Consider the following 20,238-nt stretch of genomic DNA (forward strand, 5'->3'; position numbering starts at 1 on the left):
GTATCTTTTCTTATAGACAACATATATGTTATATCTAACTTAAAAATTCCAAAAATAATGACCTTCCTTTTACTAAAAAAAAAAAAAAGGGAAAATTTAATAAAGGTATCTGAAACTGTGATCAAGCACTAGATCAAAGTACTGGTCCCTCAGAGAAGAACAGAGAGAGTGAGCCCTAGAATTTCCCCAGCTTTACTTCAGTAGATACTTCCATGAGCTCAGTGCTGGCAGAATAGAAGGAAGCCAAGCAAGACAGTTTTGTTGATTGAAGAAATAAAGATTCCAGTGTGAGAAGGCTGAGACAGTAAGAATTTCAGGCCAGGAAACTGGAAGGAGGGTGTTATGCAGAAAAAGTACTCCAGAAGTCTGCTGCAGGGATCTCATTAGGTCTGTTGCTGAATACCAAATTTTATGTGCATCAAGTAAAGCTCTGTGATGCCATGCAAAACTAAGCGAAGTAAATTAAATACTATCAACACTGGGAGGAGTCAGGTACAAGATTCCTGATCTCACACAGGAGTAGGAGATAGTCTTATTCCAACCAGTCAGAGAGAAAACTCAGAGTCGGCAGAGTAGCAGATCTTAATTGTAATGCTAAACTAGTCCTGGAAAAGAAGGATATTCTGTAACCTTCCTAAAAAAGATTAAAATTAATCTAAAAGGATCAAGTTGATTGGCAAGTAACTTTCCTGCCTGCCAAAATAAACTTCAACAATTTTTAAGACAACAAAATCCATATATGTCTATGTGGATTTTGTTTTCTATCTCCATACAACATCATAATGAGCAGATGTGATTCAAAATTAAGAGACATATAAAGAGATAGGAAAAAAATCTGTACATTGAACAGACATAGAAAAAGACATAAAAAAGAATTAGGAGACAAGGACTTAAAAATTGTATATATAAGATGAAAAAATTAACTGTGTAGGCTTAGTAGCATGCTTGTATTTGGCACTGATAGATCAGTAAACTTAAAGACATAACAATAGAAACCATCTAAAATGAAGCACAGGCAGAGAAAAATAAAATGACAAGAAAAGAGAACGGAAAAGAAATTTTAAATGCTTTAGTAATTTGTAGAGCAATATCAAGTGGTCAAATGTACATGGCATTTAAATACAAATAAAAAAGAAAGAAAAGGTCAAAACAATGTGTAAAAAAATAATGGCTAAATTGTTTTAAATTTTATGAAAATCCAAGATGCTTGATGAACTTGAAGCTAGATGAACAGAGAAAACCATACCAATGAATGTGCTGAAAACACACAGTGATATAGTACAGAGAAAATGTCAAAACTGTCAGAGAAAGAAGTGAGGATACATACTGGAGAACAAAGATAGGAATTATCTCTGACTTTTCATCAAAAAGGAAAAAAAACTAAATCAGTAGACAATGGAAAAACAATCTTTAAAATGCTGAAAACAATCATTCAGAATTCAAATGCAGCAAAAATTTTCTTCAAAAATAAAATTAAAAGCATTTTCATACAAACATTACGTAAGAGAATTTGGCATCAGCAAATTTGCACTACAAGATATATTGAAGAAAGTCCTTCAGATGGGAAGCTAGATCGTCATAAAGGAACAAAGAGGGTGAGAAATGTTGGAAGTGTGAAAACATATTTTCTCATTTTAAAAATTCTTTAGATGCTGTAGCATTATACTTATAACAATGAAGTGTAAGATATATAGCAGTAAAACATATGATAACAGTAGCACAATGAATAGGAGGGAGAAACAAAAACATTGTAAAGATTCATGCATCATACATGAAGTGCTAGAATAATATTTGAAGATAGAGAATGATACTTAAAACTGCATATTGTAAATCTTAGAGCAACCACTAAAAAGCAAGACAGAGATACAGGTTATAAGTGAAGAACAGGCATAAAACTAAGTGATTACTCAGTCTGAAAGAAGAAAAGGAGAAAAATGAAGAGCAGATTCAAAAAATGTAAAACAAATATTATAGAATGACTCTAGACTTAAACACCTTCAGATCAAAAAAATAAATATAAATTTATGTATTCTGAGTAAAAGGCAGTAATGGTTAGACTGATAAAAAGACAATAACCAACTACACTGTTTAACAGAAATGTGTTTAAATGTAGAAGAGACATTTTTAAAGTAAAATGATGAAACATCCTATACAATGCAATTTACCAATCAGAGGAAAGTGGTAGTGGCTATTGAATTTTAGAAAAGTAGACATCAGGGCAAGGAATTTAACCATTCTTACAGAGACAGGTTTAATAACAGTAAAAGAGTTGATTAAGAAGAATAAAAATCCTAAATGGTATATACCTAACAGAAAAACTCCAGAATTCATGAAGCAAATGCTGAACAGCTAGAAGGAGAAATAAACAAATACATAATTACAGTATGGATCTTCAACACCCTTTGCTCAGTAAAACAAGCTGCCAGTAAAGGTAAAGATGATATGAATAGCACTCTCCAGCCCCTGCCCTAATAGGCCATTACAGAACACTTCACCCAACAATAGCAGAATACACATCGCTTTCAAGTGTACACAAAACTTTATTAGATCATATGATGAGTCATAAAAGAAATCTCAGTGAATTTGAAAACAATCAAATTGAAAAAATATATAAGCTGACCGTGATGGAAATAAATTTTAAGAAAGATACATGAAAAGTTCCCAAATATGTGAAAATCACGTTTTTAAATAATGGAAATGTCCTATACATTTGTCAAACATGATGACCTATATTTTAAAATTGGTATATTTTGTTGTATGTAAAAAAACAATTTCACTAATTTGACTCATTAATGAAAAGTACACCCCAAAAATTACTTATTTGATCTTTTTAAAGTATAGTTGGGCCTCTACATCCAGAGAATCCACGGGTACCCAGGGTTGACTGCACTAGCCGTGTCACGTAAGGAACTTGCACCTCCTGAGCGTTTGGTGTTTGCAGGGGAGCCTGGAACCAATTCCCCAGCGGATACTGAGCGACCGCCACAGTATAAGCTTTTTGTTACTGGTCTTATGTTCTATCAACAATTAGTGCATTCTGCCCTCGGCTCTACTTTCAGCATCTGGCTCAAATTTAGTTTATGCTGGCAAGGATCCTGAGACTCTTGTGCCATGCAATCTTAGGAGCAGGGGAAGTTCTCTGAGGAGACTCACGGCGGAGCAAGGAATGATCACAGAAACCTCTGTGTGTTAAAGCTAAATCACAAACCCAAAACTTTTTACTATTTCTTGCATATTAGTAGGGCTTCCCTGTTGGCTCAATGGTAAAGAATCTTCCTGCAATTCAGGAGCCCTGGGTTTGACCCCTGGGTTGGAAAGATCCCCTGGAGAAGGGAATGGCTACCGACTCCAGTATTCTTGCCTGGAGAATTCTGTGGACAGAGGAGCCTCCAGGACTATAGTGGGATACAGACAAGCTTTATTGTGTGTATTTTCTTCTTTTTTCTCTCCATTTCATTTGGATATTGTCTACTAGCTTTCTCATTTGCTAATCTCTTCTATTTTAATCTGTTATTGAAATCCAGTTTGAGTTCTTAATTTCAATTATTTACTTTTTATATCTAGAACTTTCATTTTACTCTCTTTTGAAATAAATTCCTCTCTGGTGAAATACTTTGTCTTGTCAAATGTGTTCTTGAACATATTGAGTAAAGTTCTTTAAAGGTCCATTCCTATGTACTCAAAAAAAAAAAAAAAAGAGTCACCTATTTCTAATATATGTTTGTAATACATGTATAAGAATATTTTTAAAGAATTTAATCTATAGTTAGAGCAGAGAAGTGGCTGGATCTGTACTCCAAGGGTAGGTGGAGAAAAGTGACTATCAAGAGACATGTGGAAATATTCTGGGGAGAAGTAATTGTTTTCTATCTTGATTATGGTGGATGTTACACTTGCTGACTTTTCTTTTGGTCCTAGTCTTATTAACAACTCTACTAGTTGTTAATCTAATGCTAGATATTTTATATAAAATATAGCTAAGATATTCATTTATTCATTCATGCATGCTTTCATTCTAACAATATCAAATGCTTACAACATTCCAGTTCTTTCACTGGGGATCCAGAGCAACAAACAGGACAAGCACAGCTTCTGTCTGTAGAGACTTGGGTCCCCTGGTGGTCCTAGTTCCCATAGTTCTTTGGGCTTTCAAGATGTCTCACACTTTTTTTGGACTGTGTCAATCTTAGTTTCGGCTCCTTGCATCATTGGGATCTTTCATTGTGGCACACAGTCTTAGTTTCTCTGCAGCCTATGGGAATCTTAGATCCATGAGGGATCAAATCCATGTCCTCTACATTGCAAGGCAAATCCTTAACCACTGGACCACCAGGAAAGTCCCTCTCACACTCTTATTTATGAAAAATGCCGTGTTCTTTATCTGTATATTCAAATTCAAATACTTTTTTCAAAGTCAACTTTAAATGCCACAGTTTCCATGAATCCTTCCTGTGTTGGAAATAAGCTTAGTCTGAGCTTTCATATTAAATTAGCTGTTCCTCTAATGGCATTTGTATAACCTACCTTGCATTATTCATGAGGTAGGCCATCTGACTAGACTTCAAACTCTTTAAGTGTAAGGATCTCCTCTTACCAACTCTTCTATGTATGCCAGTATTTAGAAAAGTGCCTGGGTCATAGTAAATAGATATTTATTAAATGAACAGATCCATGAATATGTCATTGTAATCTATGTAAAATCATGATCTGCTTTTAACATTCTAAAATTCACCAGATTCAATACTTCTCGTTATTGAGTCTGAGTCACTTATAACCCTACCATGTCTAATTCTAGCTTGCAACTTCTATAATGCTGTATGCTCACAAGCCAGATAATCAAGCTTATTAAGGACTATGTATTCAATAAATGTAATCAGGCATTTAGGGAGGGCATAATGACTTTTCATATGTCAAAGCATGATTTCAGAGTTTGGCCTTTAAATCCAAATGCCTAGGAAGACTATTTTGTCAACATCCCCATTTGGAGCTTTATTTTGAAGACTAGACAATGGTTTCCAGACGTCTGACCTCCATAAAAACTGTGCTTTTTCTGCCTTGCTAGAAAAAGCATTCCTTTTATAGAAAATAGCCATTCTAACACTGGATATGTGTCCTCTCTTACAAATGAATGCTGGTGTTGAGGACTCAGAACTAGACAGCTGTCACAGCACCGCTGAGGATTCCTCTAAATTGCAGCAGATGGTGCTACTTATTTGGCCATCTAATGCTATTCTGAAGTACCAGTTGGCCAACTGCTGTGGTGGAAGTATGAAAATAGGAGATGTATTTAGAGCCAGAGGATCCAAGCATCCATGTTTGGGGATACAGAGTTTAAATGGACATGCAAAAACTGTAGCCAGCAAATGGCCAAGCCAGATCCCATTAGAGGGTGTGGTGGAAAGCCCCTCCCTTCAGATGAAAGCAATCATGGAAAATACAGCCTCATTGGTCAGCTGTATTGGAATCTCAACCTTGCCTTTTCCCCAGAGACGCACACACGCTCACGGGGAAACTCACATATGTGTGCACACACATGTGCGCATGCACACAAACACACACAGAGCACGTATTCCTACACATATAGTTGCTAACCAGTATGCAACTTAAATTTAACACTACTTAGGAACTGTCTGGGTCACCTGCAGCTGGTCTGGGGAACTATGCTCTGCATGTGTCAGTGGCTTACCTCAGAAGTGGGAGACTTTCTGAACTCTATCTTTAGGGTGGCAGCTGCAGTCCTATGGAACTTTGATCAATGTACAGCAATCTGGATTTCTGTGTCACAGAGATATCGAATATTCTGGCCATGTCTTTGACCATTTCCACAGCTGTTATGGCTCACCCCTTATCAGGATTAAATCTAGTTAACACTCTGCTTAGCACTGCCCAGAGTACAATTTTTAAGTCCTTTCTTAACTCTAATTTATAGCATTAACTATTTACATATAGGGTTTAGATAGCTTACAAGAGCTATTAAGTAGAATACTAGTGCATTGTAAACTCTTTTTGTAAAGTCAATAAATTCCTATTATGTAAATAGTGAGCTTCTTACTTGAGAAAAATGGACTAATTAAATTATTCAACTGAACAGCAATTTAAATTGGTGCATTACCAAAAAGAAGGTAACTTAAGTGAAAAATACACAGAAAACTTAGCCTAGTTTTTCCAAAACTATTTCCAAGCCTTCCTATTGGAGGCCTAGCATATATGTGACACATGAATTCAAAACACCAAAATGCAAATTAAAATATCTATAGATAAACCTAAATAAATAAACAGCTCAGCTTTGCATGACATCAATAAAAGCACATGAGACTGTCATGGAGAAAAAAACCTTTAAAGCAGAGAAAGAGTGCATATCATGAGGAAGAAAAAGATCTCAAAATCATCAAGATCAAAGGCAAACTAAAAATTAAAGCAGCAATAAATGCATATATACGTACATATAGGAATAGGCTACCCACTCCAGTATTCTTGGGCTTTCCGTGTGGCTCAGCTGGTAAAGAATCTGCCTGCAATGTAAGAGACCTGGGTTCAATCCCTGGGTTGGGAAGGTCCCCTGGAGAAGGGAATAGCTACACATTCAGTGTTCTGGCCTGAAGAATTCCGTGGACTGTACAGTCCAAGGGGTTGCAAAGAGTCGGACACGACTGAGCAATTTTTACTTTCTACCTTCATGTAGGTACAAAAATTCTTATAATAAAACTGAGAGTTATCCCAGAATGAACTCACAGAATGAGATAAGTAAAACACTTTAAAATGAAACCAAGGGAGGATATCAGTTCCAGAAGAGGTGTGTGGGGGGAAAATCAGCTTCCGAAGTGCCTTGGGGATTAGTGAGCTAGAACCAGAGAGGTTTGTGAAGGCTTTTCTCCACATGGGAGAAAATATGATCAAGGATCTCTCTACCAAATTATCTTTCCAGCAGGTTCTAAATCCTTCAAATGCCTGTAAGAAAATTTAGAGGTCAACATGTCTTCTCTACCATTAGGACAGCAAGAGCCAGCAGAAAGAGGAGCACTGTTGGTTATCAGCATTTATCAACACAGTCTCTTGTCTGACAGCCGTTGTCATAACTGATTCTCTCTCATCCAAGGTTAACTCTTGGCCCTGACTTGAGATTTATGGTCCAAATTGTTTAAATTCTATTAATTTCTTTTCATGGAAAAATCTATTGCTGACTCGCTGCCTGGCATATTTGAGCTCCACTCCATCTTCTATCCTTTGCTACCATCCACCTATCCAGTCAATGAATTAGACCAGATACCCAATACATAAATTGCCATTTACATTTCTGGTTTCCTTCTATATTTCAAGCTTCTAAACTATGGATATGTTAAAGCCCTTCCACACCATCTGGAAAAATTTCTATAGGTACAGAGCCAACAATAGTAAAATCACAGTATACTCAGATAAAATTAATGAACTGGACTTACAGAATCTGTGTTGTAATGGTTAATATTTATAAAGTATTAAGGAAGAAGCACAGTTTTAACAATTTACATAGTTTAACTCATTTAATCCTATAACACCTCTTTGACATAAGTAAAAATAACCTAATTTTACTAAAGAAGAAACTGAAAGACAAAGAGGTTAAATGATATACCTACTAGTATCTTGAACCAGAGATCAAATTGCCATGGCAGAGGATGAGATGGTTGGATGGCATCATCAACTCAGTGAACATGAGCTTAAGTAATCTCTGGGAATTGGCGACGGACAGGGAGACCTGCTACCCCATGGACTGCAGCACGCCTGGCCTCTCATCCTCTGCATCCCCTTCTCCTCCTGTCTTCAATCTTTCCCAGCATCAGGGTCTTTCCAATGAGTCAGTTCTTCCCATCAGGAGGCCAAAGTATTGGAGTTTCAGCTTCAGCATCAGTCCTTCCCATGAATATTCAGAACTGGTTTCCTTTAGGATGGACTGGTTGGATCTCCTTGCAGTCCAAGGGACTCTCAAGAGTCTTCTCTAACACCACAGTTCAAAAGCATCAATTCTTCTGCACTCAGCTTTCTTTATAGTCCAACTCTCACATCCATACATGACTACTGGAAAAACCATAGCTTTGAAAAATGGACCTTTGTTGGCAAAGCAATGTTTCTGCTTTTTAATGTGTTGTCTAGGTTGGTCATTGGAGAAGGAAATGGCAACCCATTTCAGTATTCTTGCCTAGAGAATCCTGTGGACAGAGGAGCCTGATGGGCTGCTGTCCATAGGGTCGCACAGAGTTAGACATGACTGAAGCAACTTATCATGCATGCATGCATTGGAGAAGGAAATGGCAACCCACTCCAGTATTCTTGCCTGCAGAATCCCAGGGATGGAGGAGCCTGGTGGGCTGCCGTCTATGGGGTCGCACAGAGTCAGACACGACTGAAGCAACTTAGTGGCAATAATAGTAGGTGGGTCATAACTTTTCTTCCAGGGAGCAAGCATCTTTTAATTTCGTGGCTACAGTCATGATCTGCAGTGATTCTGGAGCCCAAAATATAGTCTGTCACTCTTTCCACTGTTTCCCCATCTATTTGCCATGAAGTGATGGGACCAGATGCCATGATCTTAGTTTTCCGAACACTGAGCATTAAGCCAACTTTTTCACCCTCCCCTTTCACTTTCATCAAGAGGCTCTTTAGTGCTTCTTCACTTTCTGCCATAAGGGTGGTGCATCTGCATATCCGAAGTTATTGATATTTCTCCTGGCAATCTTGATTCCAGCTTGTGCTTCATCCAGCCCAGCATTTCTCATGATGTACTCTGCATTTAAGTTAAATAAGCAGGGTGACAGTATACAGCCTTGACATACTCCTTTCCCTATTTGGAACCAGTCTATTATTCCATGTCCAGTTCTAAATGTGGTTTCCTGACCTGCAAACAAATTTCTCAACAGGCAGGTAAGGTGGTCAGGTATATCCATCTCTTTAAGAATTTTCCACAGTTTGTGGTGATCCACATAGTCAACATTCAGAAAACTAAGATCATGGCATCCAGTCCCATCACTTGATGGCAAATAGATGGGGAAACAGTGGAAACAGTGGCTGACTTTATTTTTTGGGCTCCAAAATCACTGCAGAAGGTGATTGCAGCCATGAAATAAAAAGACACTTACTTACTCCTTGGAAGGAAAGTTATGACCAACATAGACAACATATTAAAAAGCAGAGACATTACTTTGTCAACAAAAGTCCCTCTAGTCAAGGCTATGGTTTTTCCAGTAGTCATGTATGGATGTGAGAGTTGGACCATAAAGAAAGCTGAGTGCTGAAGAATTGATGCTTTTGAACTGTGGCATTGGAGAAGACTCTTGAGAGTCCCTTGGACTGTGAGGAGAGCCAACCAGTCCATCCTAAAGGAGATCAGTCCTGGGTGTTCATTGGAAGGACTGATGTTGAAATGAAACTCCAGTACTTTGGCCACCTGATGTTGGGAAAGATTGAAGGCAGGAGGAGAAGGGGACAACAGAGGATGAGTTGGTTAGATGGCATAACCAACTCAATGGACATGAGTATGGGTAAATCGGGAGTTGGTGATGGACAGGAAGGCCTGGTGTGCTGCGGTTCATGGGTTCGCAGAGTCGGACACAAATGAGCGACTGAACTGAACTGAACTGAACTGAAAACAGTCAAAGGCTTAGGCATAGTCCATAAAGAAGAAATAGATGTTTTCCTGGAACTCTCTTGTTTTGTCGTTGATCCAGCAGATGTTGGCAATTTGATCTCTGGTTCCTCTACCTTTTCTAAATTCAGCTTGAACTACTGGAAGTTCACAGTTCACATATTGTTGAAGCCTGGCCTGGAGAATTTTGAGCATTACTTTGCTAGTGTGTGAGATGAGTGCAATTATGCAGTAGTTTGAGCCTTCTTTGGCATTGCCTTTCTTTGGGATTGGAATGAAAACTGACCTTTTCCAGTCCTTTGGCCACTACTGAGTTTTCCAAATTTGCTGGCATATTGAGTGCAGCACTTTCACAGCATCATCTTTTAGGATTTGAAATAGCTCAACTGGAATTTCATCACCTCCACTAGTTTTGTTCATAGTGATGCATGCTAAGGCCCACTTAACTTCACATCCACAATGTCTGGCTCTAGGTGAGTGATCACACCATCATGGTTATCTGGGCCATGAAGATCTTTTTTATATAGTTCTTCTGTGTATTCTTGCCACCTATTCTTAATATCTTCTGCTTCTATTAGGTCCCTACCATTTCTATCCTTTATTGTGACCATCTTTGCATGAAATATTTCCTTGGCACCACTAATTATCTTGAAGAGATCTCTAGTCTTTCCCATTCTACTGTTTTCCTCTATTTCTTTGCATTGATCACTGAGAAAGGCTTTCTTATCTCTCCTTGCTATTCTTTGGAACTCAGGATTTAAATGGGTATATCTTTGCTTTTCTCCTTTGCCTTTCACTTCTCTTCTATTCTCAGCTATCTGTAAGGTCTCCTCAGACAATCATTTTGCCTTTTTGCATTTCTTTTTCCTGAGGATGGTCTTGATCTCTGCCTCCTGTACAGTGTCACAAACCTCCGTTCATAGTTCTTCAGGCTTTCTGTCTATAATATCTAATCCCTTGAATTTATTTGTCACTTCCACTGTATAATCATGAGGGATTTGATTTACATCATACCTGAATGGTCTACTTGTTTTGCCTACTTTCTTCAATTTAAATCTGAATTTGGCAATAAGGAGTTCATGATCTGAGCCACAGTCAGCTCCTGGTCTTGTTTTTGCTGACTATATAGAGCTTCTCCATCTTTGGCCGCAAAGAATATAATCAATCTGATTTCAGTGTTGACCATCTGGTGATGTCCATGTGTAGAGTCTTCTCTTGTGTTGTTGGAAGAGGGTTCTTGCTATCACCAGTGCGTTCTCTTGGCAAAACTCTGTTAGCCTTTGCCCTGCTTCATTCTGTACTCCAAGGCCAAATTTGCCTGTTACTCCAGGTAGTTCTTGACTTCCTACTTTTGCAACCCCTATAATGAAAAGGACATCTTTTTTGGGTGTTAGTTCTAGAACTAACCGTTCAACTTCAGCTTCTTTAGCATTTCTGGTCAGGGCATAGACTTGGATTACTGAGTGGTTTGCCTTGAAAAGGAACAGAGATCATTCTGGTGTCTTTGAGGTCACATCCAAGTACTGCATTTTGGACTCTTTTGTTGACTGTGAGGGCTGCTCCATTTCTTCTAAGGGATTCTTGCCCACAGTCATTGATATAATGGTCAACTGAGTTAAATTCACCCATTCTAGTCCATTTTAGTTCGCTGATTCCTAAAATGTCAACATTCACTCTTGCCATCTCCTGTTTGACCACTTCCAATTTGCCTTGATTCATGGACCTAACATTCCAGGTTCCTATGCAATGTTGCTCTTTACCACAACAGACTTTACTTCCATCACCAGTCACATCCACAAGACAGAACTGTGTTTGAGTGTCTTCTGTGTATGGGCAGAGGCAGGGACTCTGGATGCTGCAGACTTGGGTGTGGCATAAGCCCTCTTGGAGGAGGTTGCCATTAACCCCAGCATAGAACTGTCAGAACTTACACAGGACTGGGAAAGACTCTTGTAGTTCATTTTATAAAGACCGTGCAGTGATTCTAATTTCCTGGGGTGAAGGCCAGTCTTAGAGAAAGGGAAGGATGATAAATGTAGTTGGACATAAGCAAGTAAATACTTTACATGATGGGTCATATGGTTTGAATGTTTGCATCCCCCCAAAATTCATATATTGAAAAACGTAGTGCTTTATGTGATAGCATTAGGAGGTGGGTCTTTGGGAGGTGATTAGGTGACAGGTTACAAGTTAGTACCCTTATTAAAAGAGGACCAGATGGCTCCCTTTCCACCATCTGAGAATACAATTGAGAAGTCAATAGTCTGTAGCTTAGAAGAGGGTCCCTGACCTTGGATATGCAGCCTCCAGAACTTTGAGAGACAAATTTCTGCTGTTTGTAAGGCACCTTATTTTGTTACAAGAGACCAAATGCACTAAGACAGTGGGCAATCAATTTTTACTTATGTTTTTCATATAACAAGTGAAAGTGAAAGTTGCTCAGTCATGTCCGACTCTTTGGACCCCCATGGAGGGGGGGAGGGTCTTTGCAACCCCGTGGACTATACAGTTCATTTAATTCTCCAGGCCAGAGTACTGGAGTGGGTAGCATTTCCCTTCTCCAGGGGATCTTCCCAAGCAGGTGATCAAATTCAGGTCTCCCATATTGCAGGTGGACTCTTTACCAGCTAAGCCACGTGGGAAACCCAAGAATATTGGAGTGGGTAGCCTATCCCTTCTCCAGGGGATCTTCCCAACCTGGGAATTGAACCAAGGTCTCCTGCCTTGCAGGCGGATTCTTTACCAGCTGGGCCACAAGGGAAGTACACAAGGTGTTTTGTAAGTTTGTCTGTGTATCTTGAAGCTATTCTGGGTAGTCATCTCATAAAGGGAGTGCTAGGATTGATACTAGAAATATTGTTGAAATCAGAAACATATTTGGAATGAGTGAAGTTGTTCCAAGTTGATAATAGATGGCATTGTGCAGAAAATATTCATAGTTTCATGTTTTTGCCCACTCAGAGCTTTCTAAGCAAAGATTGCCAGAAACTCGGGTTAAAGAATGACTGAATAGCAATCCTATAGAAAAATAGAAACCACTAGAAAAACATAGAGATTTATTTTTCTGAACCCTTTCATTTAAAATTCATAGAGTGATAAAATCTGGAGCCATTTGTTTACATTTTAAAAAGTTGTTGTTATAAATACCTGGGAATCATCCCCATCTCCTCCAATATAGGATTTGTTTCCACTTGAGAGCAAAATTTTCTCTCCTTTTCTCTGGGAGACAAGTTCCTATAGAAGTCTGAAATCTAGTTTTGGAATTGCTCATCTATATTGTAAAATCTCTTTTTGTACATGCAGGTAGTATCTTCCTCTAGTGGAGGAAAGAGTGCTAATACTGGGATTGCTATGTAAGTAAACTAATTTGCTTTTCTCTGATGCAAAGGGGCCTTCGTTTGTAGCTCAGCTGGTAAAGAATCCACCTGCAATGCAGGAGACCCCAGTGATTCCTGGGTCAGGAAGATTCACCTGGAGAAGGGCGAGGCTACCCACTCCAGTATTCTTGGGCTTCCCTGGTGGCTCAGATGATAAAGAATCTGCCCGTAATGCGGAAGACCTGGGTTCGATCCCTGGGTTGGGAAGATCCCCTGAAGGAGGGCATTGCAATCCACTCCAGTACTCTTCCCTGGATAATCCCCATGGACAGAGGAGCCTGGAGGGTGCAGTCCATGGGGTCACAAAGAATCAGACATGACTGAGCGACTAAGCACAACAACAATTGATGCAGGAACCTCCAGCATTAAAAATGCAGATATTCACCAACATTGTCAAGCAACTATACTCCAACAAAAATTAATTTTAAAAAGCCAAAGACAAAAATATAGAAAGCATCAGAAATTTTTTAATGAAGGTATTAAAATTTTACCAGTTATTTTACAAATAATAACGTTCCAAGTTCTGACTAGCCAGTCTCTTTGTTCTGCATGAATGGCTCCTAGAACAAAGACTTCCCCGATTTGTTTGTGCAAGATGTTAATAAGTGTTACTTGAGTAAAAGGGTCACATAATTAAATAAGTTGGAGAAACAGGGTATACTATATCCCTCTCTGGGAGACTTAAGCAAATTGGATTCTGTAAGCTTTTTTTTTTTTTTTTTAATTTTTTTTATTAGTTGGAGGCTAATTACTTCACAACATTTCAGTGGGTCTTGTCATACATTGATATGAATCAGCCATAGATTTACACTTATTCCCCATCCCGATCCCCCCTCCCATCTCCCTCTCCACCCGATTCCTCTGGGTCTTCCCATTGCACCAGGCCGGAGCACTTGTCTCATGCATCCCACCTGGGCTGGTGATCTGTTTCACCATAGATAGTATACATGCTGTTCTTTCGAAACATCCCACCCTCACCTTCTCCCACAGAGTTCAAAAGTCTGTTCTGTATTTCTGTGTCTCTTTTTCTGTTTTGCATATAGGGTTATCGTTACCATCTTTCTAAATTCCATATATATGTGTTAGTATGCTGTAATGTTCTTTATCTTTCTGGCTTACTTCACTCTGTATAAGGGGCTCCAGTTTCATCCATCTCATTAGGACTGGTTCAAATGAATTCTTTTTGACGGCTGAGTAAAATTCCATGGTGTATATGTACCACAGCTTCCTTATCCATTCATCTGCTGATGGGCATCTAGGTTGCTTCCATGTCCTGGCTATTATAAACAGTGCTGCGATGAACATTGGGGTGCATGTGTCTCTTTCAGATCTGGTTTCCTCAGTGTGTATGCCCAGAAGTGGGATTGCTGGGTCATATGGCAGTTCTATTTCCAGTTTTTAAAGGAATCTCCACACTGTTTTCCATAGTGGCTGTACTAGTTTGCATTCCCACCAACAGTGTAAGAGGGTTCCCTTTTCTCCACACCCTCTCCAGCATTTATTGCTTGTAGACTTTTGGATAGCAGCCATCCTGACTGGTGTGTAATGGTACCTCATTGTGGTTTTGATTTGCATTTCTCTAATAATGAGTGATGTTGAGCACCTTTTCATGTGTTTGTTAGCCATCTGTATGTCTTCTTTGGAGAAATGTCTGTTTAGTTCTCTGGCCCATTTTTTGATTGGGTCATTTATTTTTCTGGAATTGAGCTGCAGGAGTTGCTTGTATATTTTTTAGATTAATCCTTTGTTTGTTTCTTCATTTGCTATTATTTTCTCCCAATCTGACGGCTGTCTTTTCACCTTACTTATAGTTTCTTTTGTAGTGCAAAAGCTTTTAAGTTTCATTAGATCCCATTTGTTTAGTTTTGCTTTTATTTCCAATATTCTGGGAGGTGGGTCATAGAGGATCTTGCTGTGATTTATGTCGGAGAGTGTTTTGCCTATGTTCTCCTCTAGGAGTTTTATAGTTTCTGGTCTTACATTTAGATCTTTAATCCATTTTGAGTTTATTTTTGTGTATGGTGTTAGAAAGTGTTCTAGTTTCATTCTTTTGCAAGTGGTTGACCAGTTTTCCCAGCACCACTTGTTAAAGAGGTTGTCTTTTTTCCATTGTATATCCTTGCCTCCTTTGTCAAAGATAAGGTATCCATAGGTTCATGGATTTATCTCTGGGCTTTCTATTCTGTTCCATTGGTCTATATTTCTGTCTTTGTGCCAGTACCACACTGTCTTGATGACTGTGGCTTTGTAGTAGAGTCTGAAGTCAGGCAGGTTGATTCCTCCAGTTCCATTCTTCTTTTTCAAGATTACTTTGGCTATTCGAGGTTTTTTGTATTTCCATACAAATTGTGAAATTCTTTGGTCTAGTTCTGTGAAAAATACTGTTGGTAGCTTGATAGGGATTGCATTGAATCTATAGATTGCTTTGGGTAGAATAGCCATTTTGACAATATTGATTCTTCCAATCCATGAACACGGTATGTTTCTCCATCTGTTTGTGTCCTCTTTGATTTCTTTCATCAGTGTTTTATAGTTTTCTATGTATAGGTCTTTTGTTTCTTTAGGTAGATATACTCCTAAGTATTTTATTCTTTTTGTTGCAATGGTGAATGGTATTGTTTCCTTAATTTCTCTTTCTGTTTTTTCATTGTTAGTATATAGGAATGCAAGGGATTTCTGTGTGTTAATTTTATATCCTGCAACTTCACTATATTCATTGATTAGTTCTAGTAATTTTCTGGTAGAGTCTTTAGGGTTTTCTATATAGAGGATCATGTCATCTGCAAACAGTGAGAGTTTCACTTCTTCTTTTCCTATCTGGATTCCTTTTACTTCTTTTTCTGCTCTGATTGCTGTGGCCAAAACTTCCAACACTATGTTGAACAGTAGTGGTGAGAGTGGGCACCCTTGTCTTGTTCCTGATTTCAGGGGAAATGCTTTCAATTTTTCACCATTGAGGGTGATGCTTGCTGTGGGTTTGTCATATATAGCTTTTATTATGTTGAGGTATGTTCCTTCTATTCCTGCTTTTTGGAGAGTTTTAATCATAAATGAGTGTTGAATTTTGTCAAAGGCTTTCTCTGCATCTATTGAGATAATCATATGGTTTTTATCTTTCAATTTGTTAATGTGGTGTATTACATTGATTGATTTGCGGATATTGAAGAATCCTTGCATTCCTGGGATAAAGCCCACTTGGTCGTGGTGTATGATTTTTTTAATATGTTGTTGGATTCTGTTTGCTAGAATTTTGTTAAGGATTTTTGCATCTATGTTCATCAGTGATATTGGCCTGTAGTTTTCTTTTTTTGTGGCATCTTTGTCAGGTTTTGGAATTAGGGTGATGGTGGCCTCATAGAATGAGTTTGGAAGTTTACCTTCTTCTGCAATTTTCTGGAAGAGTTTGAGTAAGGTAGGTGTTAGCTCTTCTCTAAATTTTTGGTAGAATTCAGCTGTGAAGCCATCTGGTCCTGGGCTTTTGTTTGCTGGAAGATTTTTGATTACAGTTTCGATTTCCTTGCCTGTGATGGGTCTGTTAAGATCTTCTATTTCTTCCTGGTTCAGTTTTGGAAAGTTATACTTTTCTAAGAATTTGTCCATTTCATCCAAGTTGTCCATTTTATTGGCATAGAGCTGCTGGTAGTAGTCTCTTATGATCCTTTGTATTTCAGTGTTGTCTGTTGTGATCTCTCCATTTTCATTTCTAATTTTGTTAATTTGGTTCTTCTCTCTTTGTTTCTTAATGAGTCTTGCTAATGGTTTGTCAATTTTGTTTATTTTTTCAAAAAACCAGCTTTTAGCTTTGTTGATTTTTCCTATGGTCTCTTTAGTTTCTATTGCATTTATTTCTGCCTTAATTTTTAAGATTTCTTTCCTTCTGCTAACCCTGGGATTCTTCATTTCTTCCTTCTCTAATTGCTTTAGGTGTAGAGTTAGGTTATTTATTTGGCTTTTTTCTTGTTTCTTGATGTAAGCCTGTAATGCTATGAACCTTCCCCTTAGCACTGCTTTTACAGTGTCCCATAGGTTTTGGGTTGTTGTGTTTTCATTTTCATTCATTTCTATACATATTTTGATTTCTTTTTTGATTTCTTCTATGATTTGTTGGTTATTCAGAAGCGTGTTATTTAGCCTCCAGGTGTTTGAATTTTTAACAATTTTTTTCCTGTAATTGAGATCTAATCTTACTGCACTGTGGTCAGAAAAGATGACTGGAATGATTTCAATTTTTTTGAATTTTCCAAGACTAGATTTATGGCCCAGGATGTGATCTATTCTGGAGAAGGTTCCGTGTGCACTTGAGAAAAAGGTGAAGTTGCTTGTTTTGGGGTGAAATGTCCTATAGATATCAATTAGGTCTAGCTGGTCCATTGTGTCATTTAAAGTTTGTGTTTCCTTGTTAATTTTCTGTTTAGTTGATCTATCCATAGTTGTGAGTGGGGTATTAAAGTCTCCCACTATTATTGTGTTACTATTAATTTCCTCTTTCATACTCGTTAGTGTTTGCCGTACATATTGCGGTGCTCCTATGTTGGGTGCATATATATTTATAATTGTTATATCTTCTTCTTGGATTGATCCTTTGATCATTATGTAGTGTCCTTCTTTGTCTCTTTTCACAGCTTTTATTTGAAAGTCTATTTTATCTGATATGAGTATTGCGACTCCTGCTTTCTTTTGGTCTCCATTTGCATGAAATATTTTTTTCCAGCCCTTCACTTTTAGTCTGTATGTGTCTCTTGTTTTGAGGTGGGTCTCTTGTAGACAGCATATATGGGGGTCTTGTTTTTGTATCCATTCAGCCAATCTTTGTCTTTTGGTTGGGGCATTCAACCCATTTACATTTAAGGTAATTATTGATAGGTGTGGTCCCGTTGCCATTTACTTTGTTGTTTTGGGTTCACGTTTATACAACCTTTCTGCATTTCCTGTCTAGAGAAGATCCTTTAGCATTTGTTGAAGAGCTGGTTTGGTGGTGCTGAATTCTCTCAGCTTTTGCTTATCTGTAAAGCTTTTGAGTTCTCCTTCATATCTGAATGAGATCCTTGCTGGATACAGTAATCTAGGTTGTAAGTTATTCTCTTTCATTACTTTCAGGACGTCCTGCCATTCCCTTCTGGCCTGGAGGGTTTCTATTGATAGGTCAGCTGTTATCCTTATGGGAATCCCTTTGTGTGTTATTTGTTGTTTTTCCCTTGCTCCTTTTAATATTTGTTCTTTGTGTTTGATCTTTGTTAGTTTGATTAATATGTGTCTTGGGGTGTTTCGCCTTGGGTTTATCCTGTTTGGGACTCTCTGGGTTTCTTTGACTTGAGTGGCTATTTCCTTCCCCATTTTAGGGAAGTTTTCAGCTATTATCTCCTCGAGTATTTTCTCATGGCCTTTCTTTTTGTCTTCTTCTTCTGGAACTCCTATGATTCGAATGTTGGGGCGTTTCACAGTGTCCCAGAGGTCCCTGAGGTTGTCCTCATTTCTTTTGATCCTTTTTTCTTTTTTCCTCTCTGCTTCATTTATTTCCACCATTTTATCTTCTACCTCACTTATCCTATCTTCTGCCTCCGTTATTCTACTCTTGGTTCCCTCCAAAGTGTTTTTGATCTCATTCATTGCATTGTTCATTTTTAATTGACTCTTTTTTATTTCTTCTAGGTCTTTATTAAACAATTCTTGTATCTTTTCAATCTTTGTCTCCAGGCTATTTATCTGTAACTCCATTTTGTTTTCAAGATTTTGGATCATTTTTATTATCATTATTCTAAATTCTTTTTCAGGCAGATTCCCTATCTCCTCCTCTTTTGTTTGACTTGGTGGGCATTTTTCATGTTCCTTTACCTGTTGGGTATTTCTTTGCCTTTCCATCTTGTTTAGATTGCTGTGTCTGGAGTGGACTTTCTGTATTCTGGAGGTCTGTGGTTCCTTTTTATTGTGGAGGATTTACCCAGTGGGTGGGGTTAGACGATTGGCTTGTCAAGGTTTCCCAGTTAGGGAAGCTTGCGTCAGTGTACTGGTGCGTGGAACTTGATTTCTTCTTTTTGGAGAGCAATGGAGTGCCCAGTAATGAGTTTTGAGATGGGTCTATGTGTTAGGTGTCACCTTGGGCAGCCTGTATGTTGACATTCGGGGCTATGTTCCTGTGTTGCTGGAGAATTTGCGTGGTATGTCTTGCTCTAAAACTTACTGGCTCTTGGGTGGTGGTTGGTTTCAGTGTAGGTATGGAGGCTTTTGGACGGTCACTTATTGCTTAAAGTTCCATGTAGTTAGGAGTTTTCTGGTGTTCTCAGGTTTTGGGCTTAAGTTTCCTGCCTCTGGATTTCAGTTTTATTCTTCCTGTAGTCTCAGGACTTCTCCAACTATACAGCACTGATAATAAAACTTCTAGGTTAATGGCGAAAAAAAAATATGGAACGCTTCATGAATTTGCGTGTCATCCTTGCGCAGGGGCCATGCTAATCTTCTCTGTATCGTTCCAATTTTAGTATATGTGCTGCCGAAGCGAGCACTGTAAGCTTTTATAGTAAAGAAAAATGTTCAATCTTGACTTAGGACTTACAAATTAGAAATACCATTGTATAATGACCTCATAGCATTTTTTATCCCCTTAAAGATGCCAAAAAGTGTATCCAGAAATTAGCACCATGTTCATAGGTATATTTTCTGCTTTCTGTTCAGGAAGCATTACTAGTGTTACCTCTTGTCCCATTCTCCTCAGAGTCTTAGAAAGTCATTCTATTGACCTTCTAGAAAGTAACTACTATTCACAAAAAGAAGTGCTTCCAACATTGACAGCACATTAGAATCATCCCAGCAACTTAAAAAACACCAATGCCCCAAACCATACCAATTAAGAGAGCCTCTGAGGATGTCTGGGAATCTGTAAGATTTAAAAGCTTCCCAGGTGACTGTAATGTGCAGCCAGGCTTAAGAACTACTGACGCAGAGCAGTGGTTATCTAACATTAATGAATGCAGGCATCACCCACTTGTGAATGCAAGGAGCTGCAAAGCTTATTGTTCAGCAGGTCTGGGCTGGGCTAGAAGTCTTTTTTTTTTTTTTTTTTAAATCTCTGGATGATTCTGATGATGCAGTTCCTCCATGACCACACTTTGTGATACATTGATATGCTTGAATCTACCATTCTGCCTGCTTCATGCCAGTTAATCAAGAATCCCGTCTTCTAAAAAACCATGATATTCCAATTCTCTCTGTGGTACTCCTTAATCCACTTCTATTTTCAGACACACGAGGTTT

At 38.4% G+C, this 20,238-nt stretch overlaps 1 non-coding gene across 1 annotated transcript; it reads right to left on the reverse strand.

The window, feature by feature from the left end:
• Positions 1-19,383: 19,383 nt before the first annotated feature.
• On the reverse strand, positions 19,384-19,490 carry LOC122676309. The gene has a single exon (XR_006335568.1). It is a non-coding gene; the product is annotated as a U6 spliceosomal RNA (small nuclear RNA).
• Between the last annotated feature and the right edge of the window lie 748 nt (positions 19,491-20,238).

This window comes from Cervus elaphus, chromosome 19 (genome assembly GCF_910594005.1).
Source record: "Cervus elaphus chromosome 19, mCerEla1.1, whole genome shotgun sequence".
Classification (NCBI taxonomy): Eukaryota; Metazoa; Chordata; class Mammalia; order Artiodactyla; family Cervidae; genus Cervus; species Cervus elaphus.